Raw genomic sequence first — 12,792 nt, 5'->3', positions numbered from 1 at the left:
TGCCATGAGGCGGGATGAAAATCCCGCCTCAGGCGGCAGATTGCTGAGCCCTTTAAGAGGCGGCACATAGACCAATCGCCGCTCACCTAATGGTCATGATCTCAGCATCACAGCCGCTCGGTCCCAGACCGTGTCGCCGGCGGCCGCGGCTAGCTGTCGGCACAGTAGAAGAGTCTCCGCCCACAAGGCCCATCCGTCGTCATGTTCCTGCCCCTCTGCACAATGATATGCGGCCCGGCAGAACATCAAACCCCTCCACAACTGCCGCCCATGCCTCCGGTCCCGCCCCCGGCATTCGCTGTCAGAGAGGAGGAGGTTTGTTCCACATAGGCTGCCCGGGCGCCCGAGCACTCCCGCGCGCACACAACCCCTCCCCCCCTTGCAGAGAGGTGGAGGGAGCGTAGTCTGTCCCTGCCCAGGCCCCCAGTGATGTTCCCCCTCATCCGTTCCCGCCCGGACCTCTGCCCACCTAGTTTGCCCGCCGTCTGGTCACATGACCAGACCCGCCGGGCAACATCTACATGGACAAGTGGAGCATGGTGCAGAGGAAGACTACCAAGTCTGGTAAGTATATGTACTGTATATATGTACACGTGTGTATATGCTGTATATGTTCATGTGTATACTGTCATGTGTATACTGTCATGTGTATACTGTATATGGTCATGTGTATACTATATATAATTGTGTATGATGTCTATATACTGTATATATGTGAGTATGTTCTGTATGTGCATGATTATAATGTATGTATGAAGTCTATATACTGTATGTATGTTTGTATATAGGGTGTGTATATACTGTATGTCTGTATATAATGTGTTTATAATGTACATGTACTATATAGAATTTGTGTATATACTGTATGTATGTTTGTATATAGGGTGTGTATATACTGTATGTCTATGTATATAATGTGTTTATAATGTACATGTACTATATAAAATGTGTGTCCTGCATGTAAATACTGTCTATGGTGGGGATCCTGCCTATGTATACTATCTATGGGGGCCTTGCCTGTATATACTATCTATGGGGGCCTTGCCTGTATATACTATCTATGGGGGATCTTGCCTGTATATACTATATGTGGTGGTGATCCTGCCTGTATATACTATCTATGCGGGGCGCCTGCCTGTATATACTATCTATGAGGGGCGCCTGCCTGTATATACTATCTATGAGGGGCGCCTGCCTGTATATACTATCTTTGAGGGGCACCTGCCTGTATATACTATCTATGAGGGGCACCTGCCTGTATATACTATCTATGAGGGGCGCCTGCCTGTATATACTATCTATGAGGGGCGCCTGCCTGTATATACTATCTATGAGGGGCACCTGCCTGTATATACTATCTATGAGGGGCACCTGCCTGTATATACTATCTATGAGGGGCGCCTGCCTGTATATAATATCTATGCGGGGCGCCTGCCTGTATATAATATCTATGCGGGGCGCCTGCCTGTATATACTATCTATGCGGGGCGCCTGCCTGTATATACTATCTATGCGGGGCGCCTGCCTGTATATACTATCTATGAGGGGCACCTGCCTGTATATACTATATATGGTGGTGATCCTGCCTGTATATACTATCAATGTGGGGAACCTGCCTGTATATACTATCTATGAGGGGGTACTAGATGCCACTGATCTGTGTCAATAATTTTGGTGATCGGAATGTAGCAGGGATCAGGGGTCCGTTGCATGGGAGGGGGGCGCCATTTCCATTTTCGCTTCAGGCAGCAGAAAGGCCAGAATCGGCCCTGTGTCACACAGTGCGTTTTACCATGCGTTTGGCTGGTTTGAATGTATTTCTTAATTTCTGGAAGTGTAAACAACGGTGTTATCATTTTCACAGTTACTTAACCCCTTATCACCGACACTAGTCAGCTCAATGACCAGACTCGATTTTTCAAATCTGCCCTGTGTCACGATAATTGGTTATAACTTCGGAACGCTTTAACATATCCCGGTGATTTTGAGAATGTTTTCTCGTGACACATTGTATTTCATGTTAGTTGTAAAATTTAAGTGATAAGTTTTGCGTTTCGGTGTGAAAAAAAGTGAAAATTTGGCAAAAGTTCGTAAAAATTCTTCATTTTCCAAGTTTGAAACATTCTGCTTTCCAGACAGGAAGTAAAACTACCCAAAAAGTTTGATAATTAATAGAGATGAGCGAACATGCTCGTCCGAGCTTGATGCTCGTTCGAGCATTAGCGTACTCGAAACTGCTCGTTGCTCGGACGAATACTTCGCCCGCTCGAGAAAATGGCAGCTCCCGCCGTTTTGCTTTTTGGCGGCCAGAAACAGAGCCAATCACAAGCCAGGAGACTCTGCACTCCACCCAGCATGACGTGGTACCCTTACACGTCGATAGCAGTGGTTGGCTGGCCAGATCAGGTGACCCTGGGATAGACTAGCCGCTGCCCGCGCTGCTCGGATCATTCTGTGTCTGGATGCCGCTAGGGAGAGAGCTGCTGCTGGTCAGGGAAAGCGTTAGGGTGTTCTATTAGCTTACTGTTAGGCAGGAGTGATTCTCCAAGAACCCAACAGCCCTTCTTAGGGCTACAATAACGTTCTACTTTTTTTTTTTTTTATTTGCATCTAGTACCATTTTGTGAGGAATTAGCAGGGGGACTTGCTACCGTTGTGTTTAGCTCTTAGTGGCACACATATCCACCTCAAACACCAAAGTGGGAAAATTTAGTAGGGGTTGGATTTCAATTAGGCACAGTCTGCCATTTTTCCTTTTTTATTTTACGTTTATTTTGTTTAATAACTCAGTGTCATCTCATCTGGCATAGTAGTGTGCTTTCATACTTGGCTAGAAAATAGCCATAGGAGAATCCAAACGGCTTACGCCTACAGTAGCGTTATATATTTGATTTCTGGTTGATCTGCTGGTGGCTGTACTTGCTGCAGTGCATCTACTAGCCAATTGTGAGCAATTTGTAGTGAGACTTGCGACCGCTGTGTTTTGCGCTTAGTGACGCACATATCCATTGCAAAGACCGAAGTGGGAAAATTTAGTAGGGGTTGGATTTCAATTAGGCACAGTCTGCCATTTGTCCTTTTTTATTTTACGTTTATTTTGTTTAATAACTCAGCGTCATCTCATCTGGCATAGTAGTGTGCTTTCATACTTGGCTAGAAAATAGCCATAGGAGAATCCAAACGGCTTACGCCTACAGTAGCGTTATATATTTGATTTCTGGTTGATCTGCTGGTGGCTGTACTTGCTGCAGTGCATCTACTAGCCAATTGTCAGCAATTTGTAGTGAGACTTGCGACCGCTGTGTTTTGCGCTTAGTGACGCACATATCCATTGCAAAGACCGAAGTGGGAAAATTTAGTAGGGGTTGGATTTCAATTAGGCACAGTCTGCCATTTGTCCTTTTTTATTTTACGTTTATTTTGTTTAATAACTCAGCGTCATCTCATCTGGCATAGTAGTGTGCTTTCATACTTGGCTAGAAAATAGCCATAGGAGAATCCAAACGGCTTACGCCTACAGTAGCGTTATATATTTGATTTCTGGTTGATCTGCTGGTGGCTGTACTTGCTGCAGTGCATCTACTAGCCAATTGTCAGCAATTTGTAGTGAGACTTGCGACCGCTGTGTTTTGCGCTTAGTGACGCACATATCCATTGCAAAGACCGAAGTGAGAAAATTTAGTAGGGGTTGGATTTCAATTAGGCACAGTCTGCCATTTGTCCTTTTTTATTTTACGTTTATTTTGTTTAATAACTCGGTGTCATCTCATCTGGCATAGTAGTGTGCTTTCATACTTGGCTAGAAAATAGCCATAGCAATAGGATAGCATTGTTTGGTTTTAAAAACTCAAAAACACAAAAAAAAAAAAAAAACACAAAAAAAAGTTAAAAAAAAATTAAAGCTATAACTCTCATTTTAAAAATGTTTAACCCGAGGGCTAGGGGTAGAGGACGAGGGCGGGGACGTGGGCGTCCAACTACTGCAGGGGTCAGAGGCCGTGGTCCTGGCCGGGGTGAGACACCACCTGCTTATGAGGGAGCAGGGGAACGCCGCAGAGCTACACTCCCTAGGTTCATGTCTGAAGTTACTGGGACTCGTGGTAGAGCACTGTTGAGGCCAGAACAGTGCGAACAGGTGATGTCGTGGATTGCTGACAATGCTTCGAGCAATTTGTCCACCAGTCAGTCTTCCACGCAGTCCACCCATGTCACCGAAATCGCCACTCCTCCAGCTCCTGCACCTCAGCCTCCTCCCCCCCAGTCTGCCCCCTCCCAGGAAAATTTGGCATTTGAACCGGAATACTCTGAGGAACTGTTTTCTGGACCCTTCCCACAGTCACAAACCACTTGTCCGGTTGCTGCTGAACAATTTTCCGATGCCCAGGTTTTCCACCAGTCACAGTCTGTGGGTGATGATGACCTTCTTGACGTAGTGGAAGTGTGTAAAGAGGTGTCCGACGATGAGGAGACACGGTTGTCAGACAGTGGGGAAGTTGTTGTCAGGGCAGGAAGTCCGAGGGGGGAGCAGACTGAGGGATCGGAGGATGATGAGGTGACAGACCCAAGCTGGGTTGAGAGGCCGGGTGAACACAGTGCTTCTGAGACGGAGGAGAATCCTCGACCAGAACAGGTTGGAAGAGGCAGTGGTGGGGCCAGACGGAGAGGCAGGGCCAGAGCTGGTGCATCAGCGCCAAATGTGTCAACTAGTGAAGCTCCCGTGGCGAGGGCTCTTGCGGCGAGGGCTAGATCTTCAGAAGTCTGGAGGTTCTTTAAGGAAACACCGGATGACCGACGGACTGTGGTGTGCAACATTTGCCAAACCAGGCTCAGCAGGGGTTCCACCACTACTAGCTTAACTACCACCAGTATGCGCAGGCATATGAATGCTAAACACCCCACTCAGTGGCAACAAGCCCGTTCACCTCCGGCCGTGCACACCACTGCTCCTTCCCCTGTGTCAGCTGATAGTCAGCCCCCTGCCCAGGACACTGCCACAAAAACCCCATCGTCGCCTCCACGATCCTCCACAGCATCCACCAGCGTTCAGCTCTCCATACCCCAGACGCTGGAGCGGAAACGCAAATATAGTGCAACCCACCCGCACGCCCAAGCCCTTAATGTGCACATCTCCAGATTGCTTAGCCTGGAGATGCTGCCCTATAGGCTAGTAGAGACCGAGGCCTTTCGCAACCTCATGGCGGCGGCCGCCCCTCGGTATTCGGTCCCCAGCCGCCACTACTTTTCCCGATGTGCCGTCCCAGCCCTGCACCAGCACGTGTCAGACAACATCACCCGTGCCCTGACCAACGCCGTTTCTGACAAGGTCCACCTGACCACGGACACGTGGACGAGTGCTGCCGGGCAGGGCCACTATATATCGCTGACGGCACATTGGGTTAACTTGGTGGAGGCTGGGACCGAGTCTGACCCTGGGGCTGGTCATATACTGCCGACGCCGAGGATTGCGGGGCCTACCTCGGTCCAGGTGTTTCAGGCCTACTATGCCTCCTCCTCCTCCCACCCCTCCTCCACCTCCTCCTCCGAACTACCATCCGTGGGCACGGCGCCATCAGTCGGTAGCTCTAGGCACAGCAGCAGTGCCGTTGCTAAGCGACAGCAGGCGGTGCTCAAACTGCTGAGCCTAGGCGATAAAAGGCACACCGCCCAAGAGCTATTACAGGGCATCACGGCGCAGACTGATCTGTGGCTGGCACCGCTGAACCTGAAGCCAGGCATGGTTGTGTGTGACAACGGCCGTAACCTGGTGGCGGCTCTGCAACTCGGCAGACTGACACATGTGCCATGCCTGGCCCATGTGTTAAATCTGATAGTTCAGCGTTTCCTCAAGACATACCCCAATCTGTCAGATTTGCTCACGAAGGTGCGCCGCATCTGTGCGCATTTCAGGAAGTCCAGCACAGATGCTGCCACTCTCAGGGCAGCGCAGCGCCGCCTCCAACTGCCCGCTCACCGACTGTTGTGCGACGTGCCCACGAGGTGGAATTCAACACTGACCATGTTATCCAGAGTTTACCAGCAGCGCCGAGCCATTGTAGACTGCCAGATGTCAACTTCCACCAGAACTGGTAGTCAGGTCAGTCAGCTTCCTCAAGTCTACAATGAGGAGTGGACGTGGATGTCTGATATCTGTCAGGTGCTGAGTAACTTTGAGGAGTCAACACAGATGGTCAGTGGCGATGCCGCCATCATCAGCCTCACCATCCCGCTGCTTGGCCTGTTGAAAAACTCTCTGATCAGCATGAAGTCGGAAGCTTTGCGCTCGTCACAAGAGACGGGGGAAGAAGATTCCCTTGTTGATAGCCAAAGCACCCTTAGGTCTGTTTCTCAGCGCATATCGGAGGAGGTGGAGGTGGAGGAGGATGAGGAGGAAGAGGAGGAGAATGTTGGCGAGACACAAGAGGGGACCATTGTTGAGTCCTTTACTGTTCAGCGTGTATGGGCAGAAGAAGAGGAGTTGGAGGAGTTGGAGGAGGAGGAAATGGACAGTCAGGCCAGTGAGGGGAGTGAATTCTTACGCGTTGGTACTCTGGCGCATATGGCAGATTTCATGCCAGGCTGCCTATCCCGTGACCCTCGCGTTCAAAGAATTTATTCCAGCACCGATTACTGGGTGTTCACTCTCCTGGACCCACGGTACAAGCAAAATCTTTCCACTCTCATCCCTGCAGAGGAAAGGAGTGTGAGAATGCATGAATACCAGCAGGCCCTGGTGCACAAGCTGAAACAGTATTTCCCTTCTGACAGCGCTAGCGGCAGAGTGCGTAGTTCTGCGGGACAAGTAGCGAGGGAGAGTAGGCGAGCAGGCAGCTTGTCCAGCACTGGCAAGGGTACGCTTTACAAGGCTTTTGCCAGCTTTATGTCACCCCAGCAAGACACTGTCACCTGTCCCCAGTCTCGGCAGAGTAGGGCTGATCTTTACAGAAAGATGGTGAGGGAGTACGTAGCTGACCATACCATCGTCCTAAATGATCACACAGCTCCCTACAACTACTGGGTTTCAAAGCTGGACATGTGGCACGAACTGGCGCTGTACGCCTTGGAGGTTCTTGCCTGCCCTGCCGCTAGCGTCTTGTCCGAGCGGGTTTTCAGTGCAGCTGGTGGCATCATCACCGATAAGCGTACACGCCTGTCGACTGACAGCGCTGACAGGCTGACGCTTATTAAGATGAATAAAGCCTGGATTTCTCATAATTTCCAATCTCCACCAGGTGAAGGAAGCTCAACCTGAATAATTGATCCACTCCTCCTCCTCCCCATTTTCCTCCTTCTCCTCCTCTTTGTACAGTAAAGCAGAGGAAACTGGCTATTTTTTGACAGGGCCCACTGGCTCTTGCTATAGTACTTTATGCATTTAATTTTTCTGGAGGGCCACCGACCCGGTCCTCTGTTTTAAACAATTTTTGGGAGTGCCACATACAGGCACTCAATCTATTCAATTTTTCTGGAGGGCCACCGACCCGTTCCTCTGTTTTAAACAATTTTTGGGAGTGCCACATACAGGCACTCAATCTATTCTATTTTTCTGGAGGGCCACCTACCTGCTCCTCTGGTTTGAAAACTTTTTGGGACTGCCACATACAGGCACTCAATCTATTCTATTTTTCTGGAGGGCCACCTACCTGCTCCTCTGGTTTGAAAACTTTTTGGGACTGCCACATACAGGCACTCAATCTATTCAATTTTTCTGGAGGGCCACCTACCTGCTCCTCTGGTTTGAAAACTTTTTGGGACTGCCACATACAGGCACTCAATCTATTCAATTTTTCTGGAGGGCCACCTACCTGCTCCTCTGGTTTGAAAACTGTTTGGGACTGCCACATACAGGCACTCAATCTATTCTATTTTTCTGGAGGGCCACCTACCTGCTCCTCTGGTTTGAAAAATTTTTGGGACTGCCACATACAGGCACTATCCAAATTAAATTGTCTCCATAGCAGCCTCCACACGTTGTCTCCATTGCTACCTCCAAAAGTCGTCCATATAGCTGCCTCCATACATCGTCCCTTTATCAAACGAGGTGTGTCAGGCAGAAATTTGGGTTGTTTTCATGGATTCCACATCAAAGTTGTTAACTTTGTCGCCACCCAGCTGTGTTATCCACAAAATATACTAATAAACTTTTATCATTTACCAATATTATTTCAGCGCTTCTTGCGCATCTGTTTACATTCCCCTCACCCGCCATATCCTAAACTTATAAGAACGCTACTACACTTGATCTTATACAAAAGGTTCTTAGAAGTGCTGTTTGGGGAGTAGCCTAGAGACAGGGGCTTGGATTGGCGAAAGCTCGCCTGGCAGCGGAGCGCCAACTCCATGCCAAGATCCAACTAACATAGTTTTAACTGCAGAACCTTTAATCTACTACTAGTTCACTGCCTCCATACATGGTCCCCTTATCAAACGAGCTGTGTCAGGCAGAATTTTGGGTTGTTTTCATGGCTTCCATGTTAACTTTGTCGCCACCCTGCTGTGTAATCCACAAAATATACTGGCAAACTTTTATCATGTACCGATATTATTTGAGCGCTTCTTGCTCACCTCCTTTGGTTCCTCTCTGCCACCCATTGGTTTGAAGCCTGAGTCCATTTAGGGTATGTCGCCATGCCACTCTCTAGCCTGCTGCCGCTGCCTCTGCATGCCGTCCCCTATAGTGTCAGGGTCAATTATTGCATGTTTTAGATGCTATCTAGCTTCATTCTGTCACTCTGTCATGGCCATGCTGTTGCCCATAATTTTGGCATAATGGTGCGATTAAGCAGCCTCAGAGGCATCCATGCATGCTGCCCCTGCTGTTTCCTGTCCATTTCCGTGGTGTTTCCATCCTTTTCTGAGGTTCCCAGGTGTTTGGCCAAGCTTCCCTGTGCAGAGCCTTGGTCCCCTTGAAAAATGCTCGAGTCTCCCATTGACTTCAATGGGGTTCGTTATTCGAGACGAGCACTCGAGCATCGGGAAAAGTTCGTCTCGAATAACGAGTACCCGAGCATTTTAGTGCTCGCTCATCTCTAATAATTAACATTTACGGAATGTCTGCTTTATGTTGGGATGATATTTTAAGCGTCCTCTTTTTCTAGAATGTTATGAGGCGCAGAACTTTAGGTGCAATTTTTCTCATTTTCATGAAAATCCGCAAAACTCACATTTTGAGGAACAACTCAGCTTCCAATTGACTTTGTAAGGCCTAAATAATAGTAAATTACCCCACTATTCTATTAACCCTTTAAGTGTTTCACATGGGTTAAAACAATATGGACCTGCGATTTAAAAACTTTGGAATTTTTTTGGAAAATAAATTCATTTAGGCAAAAACTGACAGTTTCAGAATAAATAAAATGATGAAATCCACTGTAACGTTTGATGCCCAATTTCTCCCGAGTGTACTGATACCCCATATGTGGTGGTAAACTGTTGTACGGGCGCATGGCCAGGCATAGAATGAAAGGACTAGCTACAAATTAAAATTTTTTTGGTAATGTGAACATATGAGGCTTATTATTTGCGGGATGAGATACAATGTATAGATAATTATTTTTGGGGGTGTTAAGCTTATTCGTGGGATTTTATTAACTATTTTAACAGGGACAAATAAAATCATCAATTTTTATTTTGGATTTTTAGCACTTTTTTCCCCCCTGCTCACCGTAACATAAAAATAATATTTTATCTATATTCTCTGGTTCACTACGAGAATATTTTTCTGTTGTCAGATCTGGTTGAGGGCTTATTTTTTGCGTTGTTGTTCTTTTCAGTCTTAATAATAATAATAATAATAATCTTTATTTATATAGCGCCATCAAATTCCGTAGCGCTTTACAAATCATAGGGGACAAATACAACTATGTTACATTACAAAGAACAAACAGTCATATGGAACAATAGGAGTGAGGGCCCTGCTCACAAGAGCTTACAGACTATGAGGATGAGGGGGTGACACAAGAGGTTGTAAAATGGTCCAGCCATTCTTTATAAGGCAACAATATAGAATAATTTAATAAATAATTTCATAAATAATTTACTAAACAACGATGTTGCTGCTTGAACCAGCCATCAGCTGCCATCTTATTTACAGGGTCCTAGGTGAAAAAGACTGCAGAGAAGCCTGGAGCTTGGTATATATCAGCTGTTTGCCAGATAACAGATGGGAGATAGGACATAGGATGGATTAGTAAAGGGAGAGTTGACATTTCATGCAGTTAGCGAGTGTGATAGGCTTGCCTAAAGAGATGGGTTTTAAGAGCACATTTGAAGCTTTGGAGGGTGGGTATTAGTCTCAGAGTCTGGGGAAGGGCATTCCAGAGAATTGGTGCAACTCGGGAGAAGTCCTGGATACGTGCATGGGAGGTTCGAATTAAGGTAGATTAATCTAATGTCACTGGCAGATCGAAGAGCACGGGAAGGGCGATAGACTGAGATGAGAGAAGAGAGATAGGGAGGTGCAGCATTATTCAGAGCTTTGTGGATGAGGGTTATTATTTTAAAGTGAATACGGAAGGCGACAGGGAACATATTAGATATTATATATGAACATATATGATATTAGTCGTATCATATTAGGGAACGTAACTTTTTTTGATCACTTTTTAGAACATTTTTTGTGATGGTGTTTGATAAAAAAAAAAAAGATATATTTAGGCCCGTTCCACACTTGCGAGTGTGATGCGATGAACTCGCATCACACTCGCAACGCAAGCTGCAGGGAACACACGGCCCGAACGCTGCACCGCGGGAGTGAACTCAGCATGTCAGTTCACTCCCAGTGTGCAGCGTTCGGGCCGTGCGTTCCCGGTAGCTTGCGTTGCGAGTGTGATGCGAGTTCATCGCATCACACTCGCAAGTGTGGAACGGGCCTAAGGGAAGTTTTTTTTTTTTTTTTTACGTCGTTCACCGAGCGGGTTCAATATTGATTTAGATTTATTGTACAGATTAATACGGACGCGGTGATACCAAATATGTACATTTTATATACTTTATTTGCATTTTATGTGTAACTGGGGAGATTATGGGACTTTTGTTTCAATTATTTATTTAATTATAAAATGACTTAATGTTTTTTTTTTTTTTTACTTTTCTACATTTTCCACCTTTTGGCTTGAACAAGCGTTCATCCGAAGGCTTGTTCAAGCCTTTACACTGAAATACACTTGTATTACAGTGTAAGTAGTTGAGTATGCTCAGTTACATACAGCCGGGTCCTGCCAGGAGGCGGAACCGGGCGTGCAGAGGAGCCGGCAGCCTCGGGTCACTCGCCGGAACCCGGGGCTGCAGCAGAAGGGATCCGATCCCAGGTGTTAGTGCTGGGTCTGGGCTGTGATATCACAGCCCGACACCGGCCGTGGAAAGTCAGAAGAAGTACCATTAACCCCTTAACGCTCTGCGCCGTAGCTCAGAGGTATAAGGGATGTATGAAGAGGGCTCACGGGCTGAGTCCTCTTCATACAAAGGTGGGGGTTTTTGCATAATGCATAAAACCCCCACCGCTAATAACCGCGATCGGTGCTAGCGCCTATTAAACACCCCCCCGTTGCCCCCGGTGGGCGCCGCCATCTTTTTTTCGATCGCCACGCCCCCGAACGTCCTCGGGGGGGGGGGGCGGCGATCGGTTGCCATGGTAGCCTCGTGTCTTCTTTTGACACGAGGCTATCTGGCTTCTGCAGATTAGTTACAATGAGCCAGTGGCTCATTGTAATGAATGTGCTGCAAAAATGCCATATATTGCAATACTGAAGTATTGCAGTATATGGTAGCAGCGATCTGACCATCTAGGGTTAATGTACCCTAGATGGTCTAAAAAATAGTGGAAAAAAAAAAGAAAAAAAAAGTTTAAAAAATAAAAAAAATTAATAAAATATTAAAAGTTCAAATCACCCCCCTTTCCCTAGAACTGATATAAAACATAATAAACAGTAAAAATCACAGACATATTAGGTATCGCCGCGTCCCAAAATGCCCGATCTATCAAAATATAAAAACGGTTACGGCCAGCGGTGACCTCCGAGGCGGGAAATGGCGCCCAAATGTCCGAAATGCGACTTTTACACCTTTTTACATCACATAAAAAATGAAATAAAAAATGATCAAAATGTCGCACAGACCTCAAAATGGTAGCAATGAAAACGTTGCTTCATTTTGCAAAAAATGACCCCTCACCGTGCGCCAAAGTATGAAAAAGTTATTAGCGTCAGAAGATGGCAAAAAAAGTTTTTTCTTTTTTGTACACATTCGTTTAATTTTTGAAAATGTATTAAAACACAATAAAACCTATATAAATTTGGTATCACCGCGATCGCACCGAACCAAAGAATAAAGTAGGCGTGTTATTTGGAGCGAAGAGTGAAAGTCGTAAAAACTGAGCCCACAAGAAGGTGACGCACGTGCGTTTTTTTTTTCAATTTTTCCACATTTGGAATTTTTTTTCAGCTTCGCAGTACACGGCATGTTAAAATAAATAACATTACGGGAAAGTAAAATTTGTTACGCACAAAATAAGCCCTCACACAGGTGTGTACACGGAAAAATGAAAAAGTTATGGATTTTGAAGTTGGAGAGCGAGAAATGAGCCGAAAAACCCTCCGTCCTTAAGGGGTTAATGACCGCCATAGAATCCCAACACATGGTAAACATGGAAAAACACATGCTTTTGCCATGTGACAGCACCCTCAAGAATGTTGTTGAAGACATAAGTGTCAGCTGGTGCACTACACATCTTGGTTCCTTTTGCAGCATTTGCAAGCCAAAACCAGCAGTGAAACCAAAATCCAAATTTGCGGTGGA

This window comes from Engystomops pustulosus, chromosome 7 (genome assembly GCF_040894005.1).
Source record: "Engystomops pustulosus chromosome 7, aEngPut4.maternal, whole genome shotgun sequence".
Lineage (NCBI taxonomy): Eukaryota > Metazoa > Chordata > Amphibia > Anura > Leptodactylidae > Engystomops > Engystomops pustulosus.
This window is presented reverse-complemented; position numbering follows the sequence as displayed.